The following is a 22,839-nucleotide window of genomic DNA, read 5'->3' on the forward strand; positions in this document are numbered from 1 at the left end:
GCCATTTTAGCGGCTAAAAAAGTTTATTTCTAAAAGTATTTTGTCTGCTGATTGTTCAAGACAATTATTTCATTTAGTGTCTGTTAGCCAATAAGCCTTCTCAATGTCCTCTTAACTTGACATCTTGTACAGCTGAGAAATTTGCATTGTAATTTTTTGATAAAGTGGAGAAAATTGATGATGATTTTTTTTAGGGTTACTATGTGGGTTGGATCAGTCTTCGTCAGTTCAACATACTTCTGGTACTTTACAATTATTAGCATTTAATTCCATATCTATAAAATCATCTTATAAAATCTGTTTAACTACTTCCAAAATAGATCCTTTTCTTTCTAAATTGATATCAAATCCTATTTTGAATTTGGCAGCTCCACTAGGAGTTGTTATTAATTCATCTTTAACTAATGATATTTTTCTACATCAGTTAAAAAAACAAAACCAATAAAAACCACCAAAACAAACTGAACCCTCGGTGGTTTCAAGTTATAGGGCAGTCTCAAATATACCCATTTTTACAAAATTAATTGAGAAGGTGTTTTTTTAACCAGTTGAATGACTTTGTCTGCAAGACCGATGCTCTTCATCTTTGTCAGTCAGGCTTTTGGTGAGCACAGAGAACTGAAACAGCTCTTCTTTCTTTGGTTAATGACATCAGAGTTCATTTTAGAACATCATAAGTTGCATTTACAGTGTTTTTGGTTATGAGTATGGCATTTGATACCGTCAATCATCAGTTAGATTTTGTGAGATTGGTATTGCAGACAAGGCTCTGAATTAGTTCTCTTCTTTTCTCTAAAGTCGCTCTTTTAAAGTGGATTGGGATGATAGGATTTTTAATGAGATTAAGCTTCCATTTGGTGTCCCGTAGGGTTACATTTTGACTCCTTTTTTGTTTAATCTTTTTGTTTCTCATTTGACTGTTTTGATTCAGGGTATGGGTTTTCGTCCCTCATTATATGCAAATGATTTACAGATTCAGCTTTTTATTTTTACATGAAAAGTGTTATTGACTTATCTTCTTTCAATACTTGTTTAAGTAGGGTGGCTAACTGGCTTATAGATCATAGATTACAAGTAAATCTGACAAAATCTGAAGCAATTTGGTTTAGTTCAAAATCTTTTTCTTTGGATGTAGTGCCTGTGATGTTAGGAATACCTATTCCTTTAAAGTCCTCAGTGATTTCTTTGGGGGTTCATTTGGATTCTGGTCTTTCTGTGGCTAGTTTTATTTCTTCTAAGGTTCAGAAATCTTTTCTTTCACTGAAATATATCAGGAAACTTTGTCCTTTGTTGGAAGCAAAGGATTTAAAAGCTATTGTTCATGCTTTTGTAATCTCAAAGATTAATTACTATAATTCTCTGTTGGGTGTTTCGAATATTCAGCTAAAGTGCCTTCAATTAGTCCAGAATACAGCTGCTAGACTAGTTTTAGGCCTTCATAAATATGATCACATTTCTCCAGCTTTAAAACAATTACATTGGATGACTGTTTCCTATAGAATTCAATTTAAGATGTTTTGTATTTTCATTTGGTCTCCCACTTTACTTTTCAAAATTGCTGATTTCTTATGCTCCCTCACGGGCTTTACATTCATCTCAAGCTGGACTGCTTCATGTTCCATCTCCATCTGTTATACAGTTAGAGTCCACCAGAGGAGTCATTTAGATTTCAGGCCACTTTATTATGAAATGTTTTACCTATTTGCTCTATCTGTGATTATTTGATGTTTAGAAAAGCTGTGAAGTCTTGTTTTTTTGTTAAGGTATTTGAGAACATCTAAGCCTGATGTTTGTTGTGACTCGGATAAGAAGACCTATAAAGTTATGTGAATAAGGTCTTTGATGAAGGATGGAATTTGATAAGTAATTGATTTTATTTTGTGTTATATTTTTGTATTGTCTGTGTTTGATAAATTTGATTGTATTGCTATGTGAAGTTTCTTTAAGTTTTGTTAATTATGATTGTTGATATATGGCAGCATAACATGAAGACTTTGGCTCAGGCCTTTGGCTCACTCAGCTTACCCCAGAACCCTTTGCTGTCTGACTTAACTGAAACTGCTGGCATACAATGAACTTTTAACTGACCTCAGATTCAAGAATTTGGAAGATATCTGGAATATCTTTAGGCTCTGCAAAGCCTATATTTAAAGGTCAGGAGGTTATCGATTGCAGATGGCTGAAACTGCATTCTTTGCTTATCTGGCTCCAAGAGACTCCAACTGAAATCAAGGTTTCTCCCTGCCCCCTGGAGATGAAATGATTGATCTATTGACAGAGCAAAGAAGTTCAGAAGAAACAGGAGACATCAAAAGCAAAGCTAAAACAAAGGGACCTTAAGGTGGGTGGGGAGTTCTCAGGCTAAAAAAAAGGTTAGCTTATTTCACTGTCATATTGCGTAAGTGATCCTCATCACAGGCATTTTCTGTGTATGGTTTGAACCTATAAAATACAGCTTTTACAAGATACTGGAAGAGACAGTAATGCCCTGCCTATATTGAAGGTTTGGCGATCTGTGTCTTCCAAGGATATGCAATAATAAATTTACATTTGCTTTTACTAAATTCCTTGTGATATCCTTGTATGTCCTGTAGCAGAGAAGCGTCGTTTACGCAGTCAGGTAATATATACATTGTATTTTATATTTTGTATTACTGCTTGGATAACATGTTTTATCAAGCAGGATATTAAGTTTTAATAAATGAAATGATAAAAATCAAATCTAATGACCCATCTGGTGGGTCAGCAGGTGAATCATCTGGGACAATCAAAGGGTGCTAATCGATTGCAAGAAGTCTCAGCAAGAACTGGAAAATGACAGGCAATCAACATGTAGATTAAAATCACCTAGAATGAAAGCATTCCTGGTATCGGCAATAATGGTGAGTAGGGAGTCAATGAATGATGATTAACTTCTTGGGAAAGTAACCTGGAGGAGCATAAAAAAATCTGATGCACCAGTTTATAATAGGTAGGATACAAAAAAGAAGCACAACAGGCAAAATGCCATCTATTTGACGAAAGAGATAACTGCAAATGAGATTTTGCAATAATGAGAAGTCCACCCCCTGTTTTACCAATATTGGGCTTAGAAAAGTTTACATAATTAAGAATACATAGCTGGTTCGAAAGAAAAGAATCAGATGCACGCAGCCATGATTTGGTTATACAAATTACATCAGGAGATTCATCGCTGAGCAAATCAATTAAAATTGGAATCTTTTTGCGAATGGATTTTGGCTTGGGGAAGAGGCATTAAATGTAACAGAAGTATTACAGTAGCCCACAGCTCTGGGGCTTGCTGAAGCATAGCTAGTCTTATGAGGAGGTAAACCTTGATTAATGGCGCTATCCAGTCAAAACTGGAATAGTTTTTTCCCTAGTGAAAGGCCATATCACCATAAGCACAGTAAGTTACAAGTGAGCTGCAAGGTGCAGACCGAGGGAACAATAGAAAATAAAATAAAATATACGTAAATAGTCATTCACATGCATTTGCATGTGATGAGCGCTATTAGTTTCACTGCGTGTTGGACGTGGGTTGTATAGGCGCTAACTAATCCCCTTATGTAATAAGGGGATTAGCCCCTCTTCAACACACATCCAACACGCAATGAAACTAATAGCGCTCATCACATGCAAATGCATGTGAATGAGGCTATTAGCTATTCACTCCCAATGCAAAAAAAAAAAAATGTGCGTCTAGGACGCACAATTTAGCAATCAGAAATTAACACCTGCCTGGAGCAGGTGTTAATTGCTGAGTGCTACTAAAACTAGTACAGAAAAGCAGAAAAAAAACTGCTTTTCTGTACTGCCTCCTACTTAATATCATTGGGATATTAAGTAGGAGGAACAACTCTTTAAAAAAAAATAATAATAAAAAAAAGTTTAAAAAAAGTTTTTAAAAAGTGCTGCAGTGGGGTGCAGGAAGTTGACAAGCGTCTGTTTCCTGAACCCCTGGCATATGCATGGGTTAGGAAAATGGATGCTGATAAATTCAGCGTCCATTCTCCGAACCTGACTACGGGCACCAGAAGGGGTGTATAAATCAATATTAAAGTGTCGGACACTTAATATTAATTTATTCACTCCTTCACTTATTGCCCATTGGTCCTTTTCACTGACCAATCCCCTTTCAGGACAGCCTTCTGAAAAGTGATTGGTCCTTTCACTGACATGTGACAGTAAAGGGACCAATTGGCAATAAGTGAAGGAGTGAATAAATTAATATTAAGTGCCTAACACTTTAATATTTATTTATACACTCCTTCTGGTGCCCATAGTCAGGTTCGGAGAATGGACGCTGAATTTATCAGCATCCATTTTCCTAACCCCTGCACATGTGCTGGTTAAGAAAACAGGACGCTGATAAATTCAGCATCCGTTTTCTTAACCGGTGGACAGCCACAGAAAGCGGACCTCTCTCCGGCTCGTGCTGTCAAAGAGGCACTAAGGGCATGCAGTCGCCCCTAGCGCCGCCTCAACAGCGCGAGCCCTAATTTAATTATTGCATCACGCCCCCAGGAGAGGTGCTTGGGTGCACGTTAGGAAAGCGGGCGCTGAACACACAGCACCCGCTTTCACTGCATCTTTTTTGCATCGGTCCCTAATAGTGTTAAAAGTAAAATACAAAACCTCAAGGGGTCAGGCTGAAGGCACGAATTGCACATGAAGTATTGCACAAAGGAGCATGCTCCTTAGTTGTGCTCATTTGTGTGCATGCAACTCCAGCGACACAGTGAGCATTTAATAGGAATTCCCCAGTGATGTCATTGAAGAGAGTGGGGCCAGCACTGACTGCACCGAGCTCGGGTAGGGAGCACCATAACCAACTTCAGAAGAGAGAAAAACTCCAGGAACTTCACAAGGCAACTGGCTTCAAGGTGACAGGCAGCTGGGACAAGCAAAGCAGCTACAGCAATAGTGCAAGTGATTCTTCCGGCATTGCAGCAGGCCTTCAGTGGGAAGTCTCCAGTGACATCGAGGGGAGAGGGGCCAGCACCTGCGGCAACAAATTAGATCAGGGAACACCACAACCAATCTGAGAAAAGAGAGAGAAAAGTCCAGGAACTTCGCAAGGCAACTTCACAATTCTTTGCATTATGATGTCCTCACCCTCAGGAACACACATTACATGTAATGTAGATGTGACACATGAGCCACAGCAGCCACACTCACCGAATGCTTTCACTCTAGATTTGGTATTTAAGTGATGCACGTGTCCAAAGATGTGGAAACCTAGTGGACTGTGGTGACCATTAACGTTTATTTGACCACCACAAATGATCACATGACCATAACTGCAGAGAAATTTCTATTGGTCTTGCATTTGATTCACTAGTTATTCTAAAATCTTGCAGTCTAGACCAATGGTTTTCACTCTTGTTCCCTTTGCTAGGGCTGACACATTGTCAGACCCTGGCATGCTGCACAGCTACAGTGACTTAATGGATCAATGCATTGGAGCACATCCAGTTAAGAAAACTGACAGGACCCGTACCTTCTCTTGCTAGTTATGACCATTGCGTATAAGTGTTTGACATGTAGGACAATGAGTTCTTATCTTGTGTACTCCTGCACAGTCCCAGGATACTCCCAAGTTTGGTGTCTCCTGTGGAAGATAGACAAAGCTGATCTCTTATCTCATACCTTTCACCATCTGGGTCTGTTATTAAGTATGACCATGTGTAAAAGCCACTGAATCCTAGTCTGAGCTGGGGACTTTATCCAGTTCCATGATATAAGAACCATCCCTCCCAGCAGTGCCTTTTCTGCTTATCTGATTTATAAGGCCTGAGATCTATAAAACGAAGTTCTGTTTGAGCCGGCTCCATGTGGTTGCCAGTAAGATTATTATTTTTATTTCTTTTTTGCCTTTGGTCATTAATCAGAATGTCCACCAATATGATTATATGCCAGCTAACCTGATCCTATGGAGGGCAGGTGGTGGAGGAGAGGTGCTGCCTAAGGCTAGTGCCAAATGTAGTTCTCCCCCTCTGGTAATTGATGCCATGTTTAATGCCCCACATACCTTTTTAACTTAAAGTGATTATGGAGACTGACTGCACCTTTCATTATTTTTCCTTCTCTCTCTCTCAATGCTCTGGCCCGAAGGTGCAAATTACAACGACATTAAGGGCAGGAGTCTGCAAGCCATCTCCTAAGTTATTACTTTTTACTCACACATCTTTATTCCTCTGTGAACCTTTGGGATGAAAATGATATTCTAGTGTACAAAGATGCTGTACATCCAAGTGCAAAACAAAGGCAGTTTTCTGAGGTTGGAACCATAAAACTGTTTCAAGGAAAGCTTATTTACTGTAGAACATGGGCAGAAGACTTTGTTACACTATCTCTGACAATGGCCAGTCCAGCTCACAGGTACATGGCAGGTCCCATAAAATAGATCAAATTCCTGTTGCTTACTCCCAGGGATAGCAGTAACTTTCTTTATTCTGCTTGTCTAAACTTCTTGTAAATACCACTGTTAGTCACCTTGATAATGTCCTACAGTAACACATTCCACAGCCTGATAATGTGCTGAGTGAAAAATTACTTTTCTACGATCCGTTTTGAATCTGCTGGTTGTTAGTTTCATAGTGTCCCCTTGTTTTAGGATTATTTGAAATGGTAAGTAACTATCCTTTATTTACCTCACTCATGATTTTATAAACCTCTTTCATGTTCCCTCTCAGCCATCTCTTTTCCAAGCTGAAGAGTCCTACCCTGCGTAGCCTCTCATAATAGGAGAGATGTTCAACCCCCTTTATTATTTTTGTTGTCTTCCTCTGCACCATTTCTAGTTCCGCTATGTCTTTCTTGAGATGGGGCGACCAGAAAGGCACACAGTACTGAAGGCCTAGATGCACCATCTCTCAAACCAGAAGCAATATGATATTTTCAGTTTTATTCTCCATTCCTTTTTGAATCATTCCTAACATTTTGTTTGCTTTTTTGACCACCATCAAACACTGAGCCAAGGTTTTCAACATATTGTCCACAAGTACTCCTAAGGCTCTTATCCTGGGTAGTGACCACCAATACATAACCCAGCATCGTGTACCTGTAGTTAGAATTATTTTTCCCTATGTGCATCACTCTTCACTTTTTCCACATTAAATTTAATCTGTCAATCATTTGTCCAGCTTCCTAGTTTCATGAGCTCCTTCTGCATTTCCTTGCACTACGCTACTGTTTTAAAAGCTTTGAATAATTTTGTATAATCTGCAAATTTGATCACCTCATTTGCCTTTCCTTTTTCCAGATTTATGATTATATTAGCAGCACAGGTCCCCGTAAAGAAACCTGTGGTACTGCACTAGTGATTTTTCTCCATTTGGAAAAACTATTTGGTCCTACCCTCTGTTTTCAGGTTTTTAACCAGTTACCAATCCATAATAAAACACTGCCACCTCCCCCATGTCTTTATAATTTCCTGAGGAATCTCTCATGGGGTCTTTGCCAAATGCCTTCTGAAAATCCAGATACACTACATCAAATGGCTTACCTTTATCTGTTTGTTTATGCCTTCAAAGAAATTCTAAAAGTTTGCTAAGATAAGACTTCCCCTTGCTAAAATGATATTGACTCTTGTCCATTAAGCCATATCTGTCTATACGGCTAGTGATTTTGTTTTTAAGAATGGCTTAAATCATTTTGCCTGGCATCAACATCAGGCTTGCTGGTCTATAGTTTCTTGCATAAACCTGGAGCACTTTTTAAAAATCGGCATCACATTGGCCACTTTCCAGTCTTCAGGAGCCATGGCTGTTCTAAATGACAGGTTACAGATTACTTGTAACAGGTTGGTGATTTCATGTTTTAGTTCTTTTAGAACTCTGGGATGGATGCTGTCTGGTCCTGGTGACTTTTTTACTCTGTTGTCACAGATATTTATTTATTTATTTATTTATTGTTTTTGTTATACCGAGTTTCATGATAGGCATCACATCAACCCGGTTTACAAATAACAAGGAGTGTAAAGCATAACGTAACGTAAAAAACAATATTTTCAATAAGAACCTTGAACTTTAAATACAGTGAATCAGAAAAAGGGAGAGGGAAAGTTACAAAAAACAAGGAAAATAAACTTGGGATGGAAGGGGAGAAATTGAACAGCACAATATTTACATTTCAGCCTATTGATACATTAGAATAGCAAGTGAAAAAATAAGACTATAAAACGGTACATAGGTAATCAAATGAATAAATATGACACAGTTGTGAATGGTAATAGTATGATAAATATTCAGCAGGAATTAGTGAGAGAGGGTTTGAGGTTGGTTGATTCGTGTTAACATTCCATTATTGCATATTATTATTCCATATTTGTTTTAGTTGTTTATAATCTCCTCACTTCTCAATATTATCACCAAACTCTGTCCCTTCCTTTCTGAACACTTTACCAGAACCCTTATTCACACAGTTATTTATTTATTTTTATTTTATTTATTTAGTGGTTTTTATATACCGATAACCGTTTACACATCGGTTTACAAGGAACATTGAGATTATAAATATTGAGTTACCTTATATTCACGATGTTCCTTGTAACGCATAAACAGATATAACATATGAAACATTTACAGTAAACATTGTGATTATATAGTATTGGATACTATATAATCTTGTAAACTTCTTGCTTAGACTATTGCAACTATTGCAACCTGCTCCTCACAGGTCTCCCAGTATGCCATTTCTCTCCTCTGCAATCCTTCCAAAATTCAGTTGTGTGATTTATTCTCCAAAATTGCTACATCCAAATAACCTCTTTTCTCAAATCACTACATTGGCTTCCTATTTGTTCCTGCCTACATTTCCCACTCTTCTTACTCATGTAGAAGAGCCTTTCACTGTGCAGCTCCTCATCTTATCTCTCCGTACATCCTTCCTCATGCATTCTGCTCATCAGATAAGTCACTCCTATCTCTGCCCTTCTCCTCTACCATCAATTCCTGACTCTGAATTGTCCACCTGGCTGCACCATATACTTGGTATAGACTTCTGAGCTGGTGCGTCATACTCCCTCGCTTGGTTTTATTTAAATCTTGTATGTTTATTAAAATGTATTAATCATCTATACAAGATGCACTAGGTGATGTACAATAGCACATTCATAAAATTACAATAAATAACTAAAAAGGTTACCACATAAAAACATACACAAGATTATCTACAATGCTATCTGTCTAAGACACTTCAAGATAAAAACATGGAATAAAATGAAGCAGATATCGGATCAGAAATACCAACTACAACATGGGCAATGCTAAACTAATCAAAGTTTTTAATACTGTTGTAAAATCTTATCTAAAAATCCAACTTTTTGAGGCTGCTGTTAAATCTTAACCCTTGATTGTCCTGCTTACAGCCTCATTCATTTTTACGCATTTTCTTAATAAATGAAATTCCCCAAGTTTCTTTTGTTCTGTATGTTTGTCAGGATTATATTGTAAGATTTACCGAGCAGGGACTCTCTTTTTATGTTTTTGTATAGCACGCTAATGAGTGTAAAGTAGTAATAGTAACAAAGTATTTAGGTAATGATAACCTTAGTAAAACTAAGCCATTTAAAGCTGCAAACTTTTAGAATTAGTACATTCTTTCATAGAGAATCGATAAACTGAATAGTGTTAAAAAAAAAAATAAATAAAATAAAAAGCTTTATTTCTTGTCTTTCTACACTGGAATCAAGCCCCTTTAGAGTGAACAAACTAATGTTACTTGTAGGAGCAATAGTGTAAGACATGTAATTGACTACATGGAAGGGAGAAAAATGTTCAGCAAAAATCAGCATTGTTCCAGGGCAAAGAGTCCTGCCAGACATAACCTAGCTGAGATTTTTGAAAATGTTAATAGAAAACTTGATACTAAAAAACAACTTATGTAGTTTCTCTGGATTTTGCTACACCTTTAGACATGGTACCTTCCTGACCCCCACCTCCCACTGAACTTTGAAAAGATGCATTTTCAAATTAAGGAAGGTAATCTAAGGGTAGCTTTTGTGAATGGGTAAGGAAATAGCTATAACGAAAGCACAACTGATCTTAATGGCTCATATTCCAATTCGAATAAAATGACAAGTAAAGGCTCACAGAATTGGTTCTTGGACCACTGTTGAATATTTTTAGCAATGATTTGAAGGCAGGAATAAGCATCAATGTTGTGTTTTTGGAGATAAAAGTCTGTGAAATTGCATTTCAGGATGCACTGATTTTGCAGAGGGATATTGATATATCAGAGGGCAGAGAAGTTGCAGTTGAGATTCAATGTGGACATGTGTAGGGATATGCATTTGGGATGCAAGAATAGGCAGATATGGTATACTTTGGGACGTTATTTGCTAATACCAACTAGGAAAAAGATCTGGGCAGATCAATCAATGATAGGCCAATTTGCCTCTGCAGTTTATCGGGGGATTGGGCATCTCTCGGTGGGCCGGTTGCACTGGTCACGTGGTTATCTCAGTTCCTGCTGAGGGATTGCTGTGGAACTCGACATGGCCCGAGGAAGGTGTCAGTGGGGCTGAGACTGAGTCCAACCCATCGAGGCCTGAGGGAAGTATAGGCAGGGCCACATGGCCTGAGGGGAGGTCTTGGCGCAGCAACAGAATGCATTTGGCGGTTGCAGGGCCACTTCCTCCTCTGGCAGTAAATGAGCAGTGTGGGATTGGCCAAGGCCCAGAAGAAAGGTGGAGGCCTGATAGGTGTGAGTGTGTATGAAAGAGAGAGCTGAATATGTGCATGAGAGTGAGCCTGCATGTTTGTATAAAAGAGAGAGAGCCTGAATGTGCACAAGTGAGCCTGCATGTGTGTGTGAAAGAGAGAGCCTGAATATGTGCATGAATGAGTGCCTACATGTGTTTATGAGAGAGAGAGAACCTGCATGTGTGAGAGTTCCTGTGTGTGTGAAGGAGAGAGAGAAGATAAAGATTGTGTGGCCTTCTTCACCCAAATCCACAACAATCTCTGGGAAATCGAAAGATGCCAGGTATTTATTTATTTAATGGTATGGAGAGCTGGAGACTTTTAAATTATTTAAATTTTTATAATTTTAAATTTTGGGGTAGTGTTTCGTGTATTTGCAGTTTTGAAATAATTTATTGGTGTTTGGGAAATATTAGAGCAAATTTATGCGACTTTAAATAATTAGGGGCTCAATATTGAAAGATGACTATTTAAGTAACTTGGCCGGATATTACTTATCTGGTTAAATTACATGGTATATTCAGCGGCACGGCTGTTACTGAATATACGCATATATATTTGTTCTTAGCTGTATCAGTTATTACCGTCTAACGTAGCTGGTAAACTTATGCTGCTAAGACATAATATTGTTACTTAGTTGCATAAATTATGCAGCTAAGTTGCTCCACCCACTGCCTGTCCACAACTTATACAGCTAACTTTTTAGCCGTATACGGGACTTATGTAGCTAAGCAGCAGCCACTAGATGTAAGCGCATATTCAGCGGCCGCTACTTAACCACATAAGTCCTACTTATCCAGCTAAGTAGCGCTGAACACGCTTTGAATATTGGGCCCCCTAAGTTTGTTGACTGTTCGATATATTCATTCTTTTCATGGTTTTAATATGAATGATGTCTTATCTCTTGATTTTATTGCTTGATGTTTTGTGAGGAGTGTTTCTGCTTTTCTACTGTTTCACTGCATAATACAGTCGGGCTTGTAGTTACCAGAGCATGTTTGTGAGTGAGAGAGAACGAGTGAGCCAATGAGCATATGTTTGAGCAAGAGGACTATTTAAGCCAGTGGGCCGGTGTGTGAGCAAGAACGAGTCAGTGAGCATGTATATGAGAGAGCGCATGTGAGCCAGTGAGCATGTACAAGAGACAGCGTCTGATCTAGTGAGCATGTGTGTGAGAGAGAATATAAAGGGGTTTGTGTAAGAATGAACATGTGTGTTAGAGAAGAAAGTTGTGCATATCTCCCACACCTTACTAATTTATGACAATTTTGGGGTGATTGGAATCTAAAGTTCCCAGGTACAGAGAGAGCAGGGGATTTATTTTAGCTTTAATTTTATTTATTGGGTGGTGTTTGCTGTCTGCTATTTTGAAATATTTTATCGATGTTTGGGAAATTTAAAAAAAGCAATGTTAATGTTTGTAATTGTTGGATATTCTTTTCATCAGCTGTTTTGAAATATTTATTCTTTTTATGAGTTTGGTTTTACTATTATGATTTGATGCTTTATGTTTCTTGATGTTATTGTTTGATGTTTCATGAGGAATATTTGTTTTTCCCTTTTATACAGAGTCTGGCTTGATGCGGTTTCAAGTTCATTTTTTGTCTGCATGTTTCTATTTATACTTTCTCTCTTCATTTTGTATTTGGTGAGGGTCTGTCTGTGTTCTACATGTGTGACTAAGGTGAGGTATTTTGTAAGGCAGACCTCTGTGGGGTGGCCCCAACCAATTTGCATGGATGGAACAGCAGTCTACAGCTTTGTTTACTCACTGCTGGTCTAGAGTATTGCTCCATTTCTTCGTTATTTAGGAAAAAATGTGAAATTTATTTTGGAGATATTTGGGCTGAATTTTGCCGGGTTTCAGAGTTAACTTGGCGTGTTGATGCAGAGAAAGTGCACAAGGGAATCAGATATCCCGTGGGCTGGTTTCAAAAAATTCCCCCAGGCTGATATTTTCCTGCAATCCACCCCTGATAAACTGGGAATGCATGTGAAGAATCGGGCAGCAACAACCAAAGCCGACCACAGTTTGGTGTGTATGAAATGTGGGGGGAGTCAGGGAGATGGAGTGGCAGACAGGAACAATGGCTTTTTCATGATATATGCCCTTCTGAGTCAGCATTTAGAATATGGCTTTGTTTTGGATACACATTCTCAAAAAGGTTAACCAAGTGTCAGACAATATAGATATAAAAAAAAAGGCTGCTAGCCTTGCAAAGGGGAATACTAAGTCTTATATATGGTGAGACTGTCCAAAGTAGGGCCTCAGCAAAAAGGCAATTGCAAGTGATTAATTGTGCTGTACAAATATATTGGTGGATGCTACAGAAATCTTACAAGTGATCTTTGTACTGTAGAGGCAAGAAAAACAAAGTGGCATCATTTAAGGAAAAACAAATTTCCCCACTCTTTGAGGAAGAGATTCTTAACAACTGGCGTTAAAATGATGTAGTTTCCATGTTAGTCTACTTGTATATATGTGTAAAGGCCAATAAGCTGCAGTTGATACATTTATGACTAGCTTTTGAGAGTTATGATCCCTTCATCAGATTAGTGCAAAATGAGCTATGGATGATTTTGCCTGAATATAGAAGTAAATTAGTGGTGGTGGCTGCATTACAATGGTGGTGTGGTGGTGGTTGTTTTGAAAGCTATAAAATAAAAGAATAAACAATACTACCACATTACCATTTTAATGCAACATTCTATTTATTGATATATTTGGGCAAAAGCCTAGCTTTATTTACACTGGCCTGATAAAGGGAGCATAGCACTTGAATGCTAACCTCATATATACTAAGATAGTCCAATATAAAGGTGAAAAACAAGATATAGGTGATACTTTTCACTCAGAGATAAAATTATAGAATGCTTTATTGATGGACAATATCATGGTATACAACTAAAAATAAAACTGGACAAGATTTTGGTGAAATATGAGATTGATAGACATGAGATACTTACCCCTTAGGGAAAAGTGCCATTCACTATAGTTGGATTCAGAAAGAATGTATTCTCCCTCCAACCCCTAATCTGGCCTGAAATGGCTACAGATGCATTGTTTTCCATCTTCCTTTGGATTACTTTATAGGAACTTTTTATTTTCTTTTTTTTACTTTGTGTTTATTGATATTTTATGATATGTAGTAAAATATAAGTATCTAAAAATGCCAGAAAGTTTGAAGAAACCGATTTACAAAACAGCTGGAGGAACAAGAATGAAAGAATCAAGAATCCAAAGCAGTGATCTTAGAAAAAGCATGACTTCGCATCAAGGTCAAATGAGATTTCCAAGCTCGTATCTAACAAAAGAAATCAATAATGCATCCAGCAGCTCAAAGTTCATCAACAGAATGAGAGCCGATATCATTTAATGAGGTATTTTCAAAAGGCATTACAAATTTTTTGCAAGAAATTCAGCCAGTTGAGCAGAATCCCACATTCCTCTATGTAACTTTACATTTCGCAGGGTATTTTAAAACAGTTGCTTCAGTTTTCAAAAGATCAAATCGCAAAGATGATAAATTTTGCCCATGAGAGTCTAAATGGCGTCTTCAGTGGATAAAAACTCTTGGGGTCTGCGTGTGCTTCTGCATATCCAAGAAAAATAGTATTAACAAGAAACATCCAAGAAAACTCGAGTTTGCTCTGGCGGTAAGACTTGTGAGAGGCAAGCAGCAGCCATCCTGCCTCTGGTGACGACCATTTTTTAACCCATTATAATGAATTTGGGCTTTTCATCTTCAGTCTTGAGCAACTATGTAACTTTCCTTTTCTGAAGTTGCCCTAGAAAACATGCTGATAAGCCATTCACTCATAAGGTGTTGCTTGCCCGTTTTTGGGGTCTATAACTGTAATGGATATTGTTTGAGATCTATTGGGATAATGGACACTTTAACTTGCTAACAACCATCTTTAATTTATGCAGACTCCCATCTTTTATGTGGACAATGTGTGAGCAATTCCATATCTCCATAAAAACTCTGGTCAATCTGCTACAAAGGAATGATTGGTGAAGAATGTAGATGAAGCCTCTGGGCACTGAATTTAAAAAGTGACATAAGTAGGGGCAGGTGCATCTGCTTCGATATAAGATGTAGTTTTATCCTTGCAATATGCCCTGATTTTCCATTGAACAGGCTGAATTAGCCATGCTCAATGGGTGACTTGCCAGGTACTTGTGACTTGGATTGGCCACTGTTGGAGCAGGATACTGGGCTTGATGGATCCTTGATCTGACCCAGTATGGCATTTCTTATGATATTCAATCAATCACCAGAAGCTAGAAATCCTCACCTATGAATTCACTCAATACAAAAAAGGAGGATGTATTATGTTCTCTTTTATGATTTTTAAATTGTTAAATAAATTAACCTTATCAACTCTTCACATAGGAACAAATACCATCAGTATTAGTGCAAATGGAATTTAATCCATCGCCTCTCGCCACGCAATGGGCCCCAGGCAAATTCAGCATTTATTCAAGCACTTGGTATATAATCATTTGGTATTGTTCCTTTATTTATTCCAAAACAATTTTTTGATTCTTATCCACTAAAAAATTTTTTATAATTTATTTTCAAAATTCATTTTATCCCAAAAACCCAAAAACTCATTTATTTATGTGTTTCTAAAATCTTATATACTATCCTTGCATAAATTAAATGTCCACCATCATTTAGTTTGTTCAATCATTGAAATCCTGGAATAAAATCCTAGGATAAATTATATTTAGCCCACAGGGCTAAATATAATTTAATGATTGAACAAACTAAATGATGGTGGACATTTAATTTATGCAAGGATAGTATATAAGATTTTAGAAACACATAAATAAATGAGTTTTTGGGTTTTTGGGATAAAATGAATTTTGAAAATAAATTATAAAAAATTTTTTAGTGGATAAGAATCAAAAAATTGTTTTGGAATAAATAAAGGAACAATACCAAATGATTATATACCAAGTGCTTGAATAAATGCTGAATTTGCCTGGGGCCCATTGCGTGGCGAGAGGCGATGGATTAAATTCCATTTGCACTAATACTGATGGTATTTGTTCCTATGTGAAGAGTTGATAAGGTTAATTTATTTAACAATTTAAAAATCATAAAAGAGAACATAATACATCCTCCTTTTTTGTATTGAGTGATTTCTTATGATATGACATCAGGCGCCACAATGCGGAGCTGCATCTCAAAGTTAGCAAATGTTTTTGGTCCATGTGCAGGACTTCCTGCGCGAACAACCATTCTAGAACGCTCTTCTTTTTTTTATCCAAGCTTCGCATGGGTGCAAGGTATCCTGTCTCTCAACATTTCTCTTCAGAATGTCTTCCTTCGTTTCCAGCAACAACAGAAACAGCACTTGTTAGTGCTACCATGGCCTTACGTCCATCATCTGGATTCAGATACTGTTCCTGTAGACATATAATGTCCATAACACTGTTATTTAAGCCCAGGGCTCAAACACGATCAGGTGAATTGCGCGGACTGTGGCTGCATGTCCCTAAGGGCTCAGTGTCAGATGGTCAAGAAAATAGCCCGACTTAGATCAGAGAGTGCACACTTAGTCAGCTTCTTTTAAGGAATTTACTAAAGCAAGTCTTCCCCTCACTCCAATAGGGGAAGGAGGAAAAATTCTCACCCTTCCCTAGGTACAGGAAAGAAAACCCAGGCCAAAAAGCACCATTCAAACTCTAATGAATGGTCACGTGCACCGACTGCACAGCTCAAGACATTGTTGACACAGCTAGAGAAAGGCACCGGTACAGCAAAGAAGAAGCAAGCATCAAAACGCAAGTCCCATGAAACATCTAAGGCACATAGTGTACCTTGGAGTGTGGCACACGGCGCACCTTAGGGCACAGCACATATAGCGCATATTGTGTTACACCAGAAACATGCCTTGACTTCGAAAGTGCCGAAAATGACGAAACAGAGTTCATCATTTGGCATAAACAGCTACAGCAGATTGCCAACACCTCAAGAAGGGGAACAGCACCCCACAAGAACAGCTCAAACAGGCGATTGAAAAGCTGTGAGGGCAACTTGGAGACACTCAGGAAACTGCGAGATCATACTTGACAACTATCTTGGTCTAGCTCCTCCCATTCTAAAAGGCAACCAAAATCGATGCCAGCAAGAAGCACTGCTGAGGACATATTAAATAAGGCAATACCTCCACCTAGTCTGCCTCCAAGCACCTATTCATCTTATGGACCATATTTTTCACTGCCCACTAGTGCTCCTAGATCCAGGCTGACATCCACACTATGGCAACATGGCTTTTGCCTTCAAATCCTGGACTCTATCAACCCAATTTCACTACCAGCATTAGAGTCTGACCAGATTCTAGTCCCTGAAGAAGATGCACCTCAGTTATCGCCTGGGCGCAGAGAACAAACATTCAAGCAAATTACAGAGATTTTAGAGAGTTTTTTCCCCTTAACCTTTTCCCACAAGTTTTGCCACCTTCTTTCCTTCTGGCATATCCTATTCTTCCACCAACAAAGAAAATGTCAGGCATACCTCCATTTCTGACTTCATCCTCTTTGGACAGCCCGAGATCACCTAGACTAGAAGAGTTGCCATTTCGTTCAATTCCATCAAGGGAAACTTCCCCACCACCCTTACTGGTGCCATACCTTCCACAGGTCACTCCCCAGGGGAGACCCTGAGAAGTTCAATGGTGCTACCATCCCCTCAGAAGAACTGTCAGAGCACATATCACACCCAGAGGATTTAACCTACTCCAGGTTAAATCCTCTGGAGATTGCAAAGAAATTATGGGACTTCTAAAGATATTCGCCATCCATCCTACTTGCACACAATGTGCTCAACACAGTGCTCCTGAAAAAATGAGAAACCTCTTTCTCAGTTATCACTATAGCAAGAATGGTAGATGTAAAATTTAGGTTGAAAAAAGTGCCTGGATGTGGCATAGTCCAACTGCTGCACAGTTCCATAGTGGTACAATTGGCAATAAAAGCAAAAAAAAAAAATCGAGATTTTGGAAAGAAAGTCTTCCAAGGAACCATGATAGTGGCTAGAATAGAACAGAATCAGTTCTACATGGTCCAGTATTTGTACGAATGTGTGCAAAATCTGAAGCTGTATAGCTGATCCGGAGTCAGGTGAACAAATTACACCTCAGCTCCTTCACGACATAGAGAAGGGTTTAGGTCATCTCCTTCGCTCAGTCTGAGGTATTTGACACCACAGCCAGAACATTTGTGGCATCCATAGGTGTCTGGAGATTGGCTTGGCTGCAGGCAAGCAGCATAAGGGAGGATGTACTTGAAAAGTTTGCTGACTTTCCATGCCTTGATCAACACCTATTCGGGGAAAAATTGAGAGAAACCATAGCTCAAATTAAAGAACAAAACAGAGACATTCAATCCTTATTGGCACAGAGTGAACAGCCTGACAACAGTAGATGGTATTTTTCCCAGTACAAGCACCCATACTACCCTCACAGACAGTAGTGGTTATATCTTTCTCACAGGACAAGCAGGATGGTAGTTCTCACATACGGGTGACATCAGGATGGAGCCCAATCACGGAAAACGTCTGTCAAAGTTTCCAGAACTTTGACTGGTCCCTACTAGGCATGCCCAGCATGGCACTAATCCTGCAGCCAGCAGGGGTCCCCCTTCAGTCTTCTGTTTTCCGCGCAGCAGTAGCCTCGCAGTAAAGGAGCTCTGAAGAGATTCCTGATAGGAATTTTCCTCATGGAATTACTAAAAGTTAAATTGCTCCACAGGGGTCCCTCCTCTAATTTTTCTCAGTCCGCAGTAAGTTTTTACCCGTTAACCGTCGATTACCGTCGAGTTTGGCCCTCGCCGCCTACTGGCTGTCGACTGTACCGCGGCTTGATTTTTTCCATGGCATCGGGGTTTCCCATGATGATGGTACAGTCTGGGCGGGTGCCCAGACTGTACCCACATCATGTCTATCACAGACCTCCATAAAGTCTATGTAATGTGGAGGAGAGGAGAAACACCGTTAAGCATCCCTCCATCGGGAGTTCTGCCTCAGCCATTGATGCCAATATGTCCCTCACCACCGACTCATCCATCGGTGCCGATATGTCCGTCGGCGCCACCAAGTCATCCATCGATGCCCTCGATGCCTGCACCGATGCCTCAGATAATTCCTCCAATTCCTTCGGAGCCTAGACCGGGACCTTCAGGTAGCCAACCATCCTGTCCCCCTCTAGTTCCTAGAGGGATGGGTGCTGATCCTTATGACACCTGGGCTGATGATACCTCAACAGACATCGATGATTTACCTTCACCACCTTCACCCACTGAGAGTAGGAAGTGTTCTCCTCCAGAGGACCTCTCATTTATAAACTTTGTGAAGGAAATGTCTGAATTGATTCCCTTTCAATTACAGATGGAACAGGATGATAGGCACCAGATGATGGAGTTGCTCCAATTCCTGGATGCCCCCAAGGTAATCACCTCTATTCCCATCTATCAGGTCCTTCTCGATCTCCTCAAGAAGAACTGGGAACATCCTGGATCAATTGCTCCAGTACACAGGAAAGCTGACACTACCTATTTGGTGCAGTCAGCCCCAGGTTTTCAAAAATCACAGCTTGATCACCACTTGGTCATGGTAGAGTCTGCACAAAAGAGGGTGAAGAGGTCGAAGCCTCACTTGTCTGTTCCTCCTGGAAAGGAACAGAAGTTCCTAGATAACATCAATCGCCGAGTATTCCAAGGGGCCATGCTCATCTTCCGAATTGCCTCCTATCAGCTTTATATGACCCAGTATAACAGGGTCATTTTTAAGCAGATACAGGACTTCTCAGACTCCCTGCCTCAGCAATTTCAAGAACAATTACAAACCCTAGTAAACAAGGGTTTTGAGGCAGGCAAGCATGAGATTAGGACATCTTATGACATTTTTGACACTTCTACCAGAGTGTCTGCAGCTACTATTTTGGTGAGACGGTGGGCCTGGCTCGAGTCTTCTGACCTTCACCCAGAAGTACAAGACCGGTTTATCCAACCTGCCTTGTGTCGGAGATAATCTGTTTGGCGAACAGATTCAACGTACAGTGGCAGAATTAAAGGACCATCATGAGACCCTAAGACAGCTCTCTTCGATGCCTTCCGACTTCTCCTCAAAACAGCCCTTCAGAAAGGACTCTAAGAAGTCTTACCCGCCACCAACCAGATCACGTGCCACGAGACCTTATCAAAAACCGCAGTCTCGTCAAGCCCATAAACAAAAACAACAAGCAGCTCCTCAACCAGGACCTGCTTCAGGTTTTTGACTTCCACTTAGAGAGCAGCAGCCAGATTCCTCTGTTGCACATACCAGTGGGAGGTCGATTGTGCCACTTCCACAACATGTAACATTCAATCACATCCGACCAATGGGTTTTAGCAATCATTGCTCAGGGTTACCATCTGAACTTTCTCACCCTGCCACCGGACTCCCCACCTCTACAGACGTGGAGAACATCCGAACACTCCATTCTTCTGGATCAAGAGGTTTCCCTCCTTCTCTAATCAAGAGCAATAGAACCTGTTCCATACTCTCAGCAAGGCCTAGGGTTCTATTCCCGGTACTTCCTAATCCCTAGAAAATCGGGAGGCAACTGTTCTATTGTAGACCTACAGGCCCTCAACAAGTACCTCCAGCGAGAAAAGTTCAAGATGGTCACCTTGGGATCGCTTCTACATCTTTTACAAAGAGGAGACTGGCTCTGCTCTCTGGACCTTCAGGACGCGTACACCCATGTTGCGATAAGTCCAGCTCATCGCAAGTACCTGAGGTTCCTAGTACGCCCCAAGCACTATCAATATTGAGTGCTTCCATTCGGCCTAGCATCTGCACCATGAGTCTTTACAAAATGCCTCATAGTCATCGCAGCCTTCCTCAGGACACAAGATGTTCACGTCTACCCCTATCTGGACGACTGGTTAATCAGGGCTCCCACTCAGCAAGCTGCTCTGTCGTCCCTCAATTTGACCCTACACACTCTAATTTTGTTAGGATTTCTCGTCAATTATGACAAATCCTACTTAGACCCATCTCAAACCTTGTCATTCATTAGGGCAGACTTGGACACCTTACAGGCAAAGGCTTTTCTGCCTCAACAACAAGCACTGACTCTTGTATCTCTTTCTCACCAGCAGCAGTCTCAGCACTCTGTGACTGCACGCCAATTTCTCGTCCTCCTGGAACACATGGCGTCCTCAGTCCATGTCACACTAATGGCCCGCTTGGCCATGAGACTCATGCACTGGATTCTCAGGTCTCAATGGACTCAAGCTATTCAACCTATGTCGGCCATTGTCCACGTCACCGACTCACTCCGTCTGTCTCTCGCCTGGTGGAAGAATCAGACCAATCTCCTCCAAGGATTTCCCTTCCAGGTTCCAAATCCTCAAAACATTCTCACCACCGACGCTTCCAACCTCGGGTGGGGAGCCCACGTAGCCGATCTACAGACACAAGGCTCTTGGTCTCCAGAGGAAGCCAAACACCAAATAAATTTCCTGGATCTTCGAGCAATCAGATATGCTCTCAGGGCTTTTCAGGATTGCCTCTCAAATCAAGTCATCCTGATTCAGACGGACAACCAGGTGGCCAAGTGGTACATCAACAAGCAGGGAGGTATGGGCTTCTTCCTTCTGTGTCAGGAAGCTCTCTCCCATTTGATGTACCTCAAGGCCACCTATTTACCGGGAGTGGACAATGTACTGGCAGACAAACTGAGTCGCATCTTTCAACAGCACGAGTGGTCTCTCAACCCCTCAGTAGCGAACTCCTTTTTTGAACAATGGGGATATCCTCGAATAGACCTCTTTGTGTCCCCACAAAACCGCAAAGAGGAAACCACCTGCTCTCTCTTTCACAGCAAACTCTCTTGACCCAGAGATGCATTCTCCCTCTCGTGGACAACTGGTCTGCTCTATGCATTCCCTTCACTTCCTCTTCTCTCAAAGACTCTCGTGAAGTTAAGTCAAGATAAGGGAACCATGATCCTGATAGCACCTCACTGTCCACGCCAAGTGTGGTTTCCAATATTTCAGGATCTCTCCGCAGGCACATTCCCTTAGGAAACGACCCGCTTCTGATCTCTCAGAACGATGGGAGGCTATGCCATCCCAATCTTCACGCCTTATCCCTGACGGCATGGATGTTGAAAGGTTAATACTTCAACCACTTAACCTTTCTGAACCTGTTTCCCGTGTCTTGACTGCTTCACGGAAGCTTTCCACGAGAAAATCTTACTCTTACAAATGGAAAAGTTTCACGTCATGGTGCTCTTCTCAGTCCCTTGACCCCCTTTCCTGTCCAATCCTGAAGTTTCTGGACTATCTCTGGCATCTATCTGAGTCAGGTCTAAAGACTTCCTCCATCAGAATGCATGTCAGTGCGGTAGTCGCCTTCCATAAATGTGTCGGGGATGTCCCTATATCAGTACAACCCCTTGTAACATGCTTTTTGAAGGGCTTGCTCCATATCAAGCCTCCACTACGTACTCCGGCCTCTTCTTGGGACCTTAATCTGGTTTCGGGTCGGCTCATGAAACCACCATTTGAGCCTCTTCCCTCCTGTGACCTTCGATATCTCACATGGAAAGTGATTTTCCTTTTGGCTATCACTTCAGCTCGCAGAGTTAGTGAATTGCAGGTTCTAGTTACCTATCCACCTTACACTAAACTTCTGCAGGACCGGGCGGTATTCCGCACTCACCCTAAATTCTTACCTAAGGTAGTTTTGGATTTTCATCTTAATCAATCCATCATACTACCTACCTTTTTTCCCAGGCCCCATGCCAACCCAGGAGAACAGGCTCTGCATACACGTGACTGTAAACGGGCTCTAGCATTTTACCTAGACCGTACAGCTTCCCACAGGGAAAGTACTCAATTGTTCGTCTCTTTCTACCCTAACAAGTTAGGGCATATCCTTTTGCTATTGGCAAGTGGGCATTCCACTTCAAGACCGTGTTAAAGCACACTCTGTGAGGGCCATGGCAACTTCAGTAGCACACCTTCGGTCGGTGCCGCTTCTTGACATTTGCAGGGCTGCTACCTGGAGTTCTCTCCAAGCCTTTGCAGTCCATTATTGCTTGGACAAAGCCGGAAGACAAGATTCCA

At 40.4% G+C, this 22,839-nt stretch overlaps 1 protein-coding gene across 1 annotated transcript in view; it reads left to right on the forward strand.

Annotated features, from left to right (window-relative positions):
- SND1 (staphylococcal nuclease and tudor domain containing 1) overlaps positions 1–22,839 on the forward strand; it is a 1,835,638-nt gene that overhangs the window by 780,278 nt on the left and 1,032,521 nt on the right. The window lies entirely within an intron of this gene.

The sequence above is a fragment of the Rhinatrema bivittatum genome, chromosome 9, assembly GCF_901001135.1.
Source record: "Rhinatrema bivittatum chromosome 9, aRhiBiv1.1, whole genome shotgun sequence".
NCBI lineage: Eukaryota > Metazoa > Chordata > Amphibia > Gymnophiona > Rhinatrematidae > Rhinatrema > Rhinatrema bivittatum.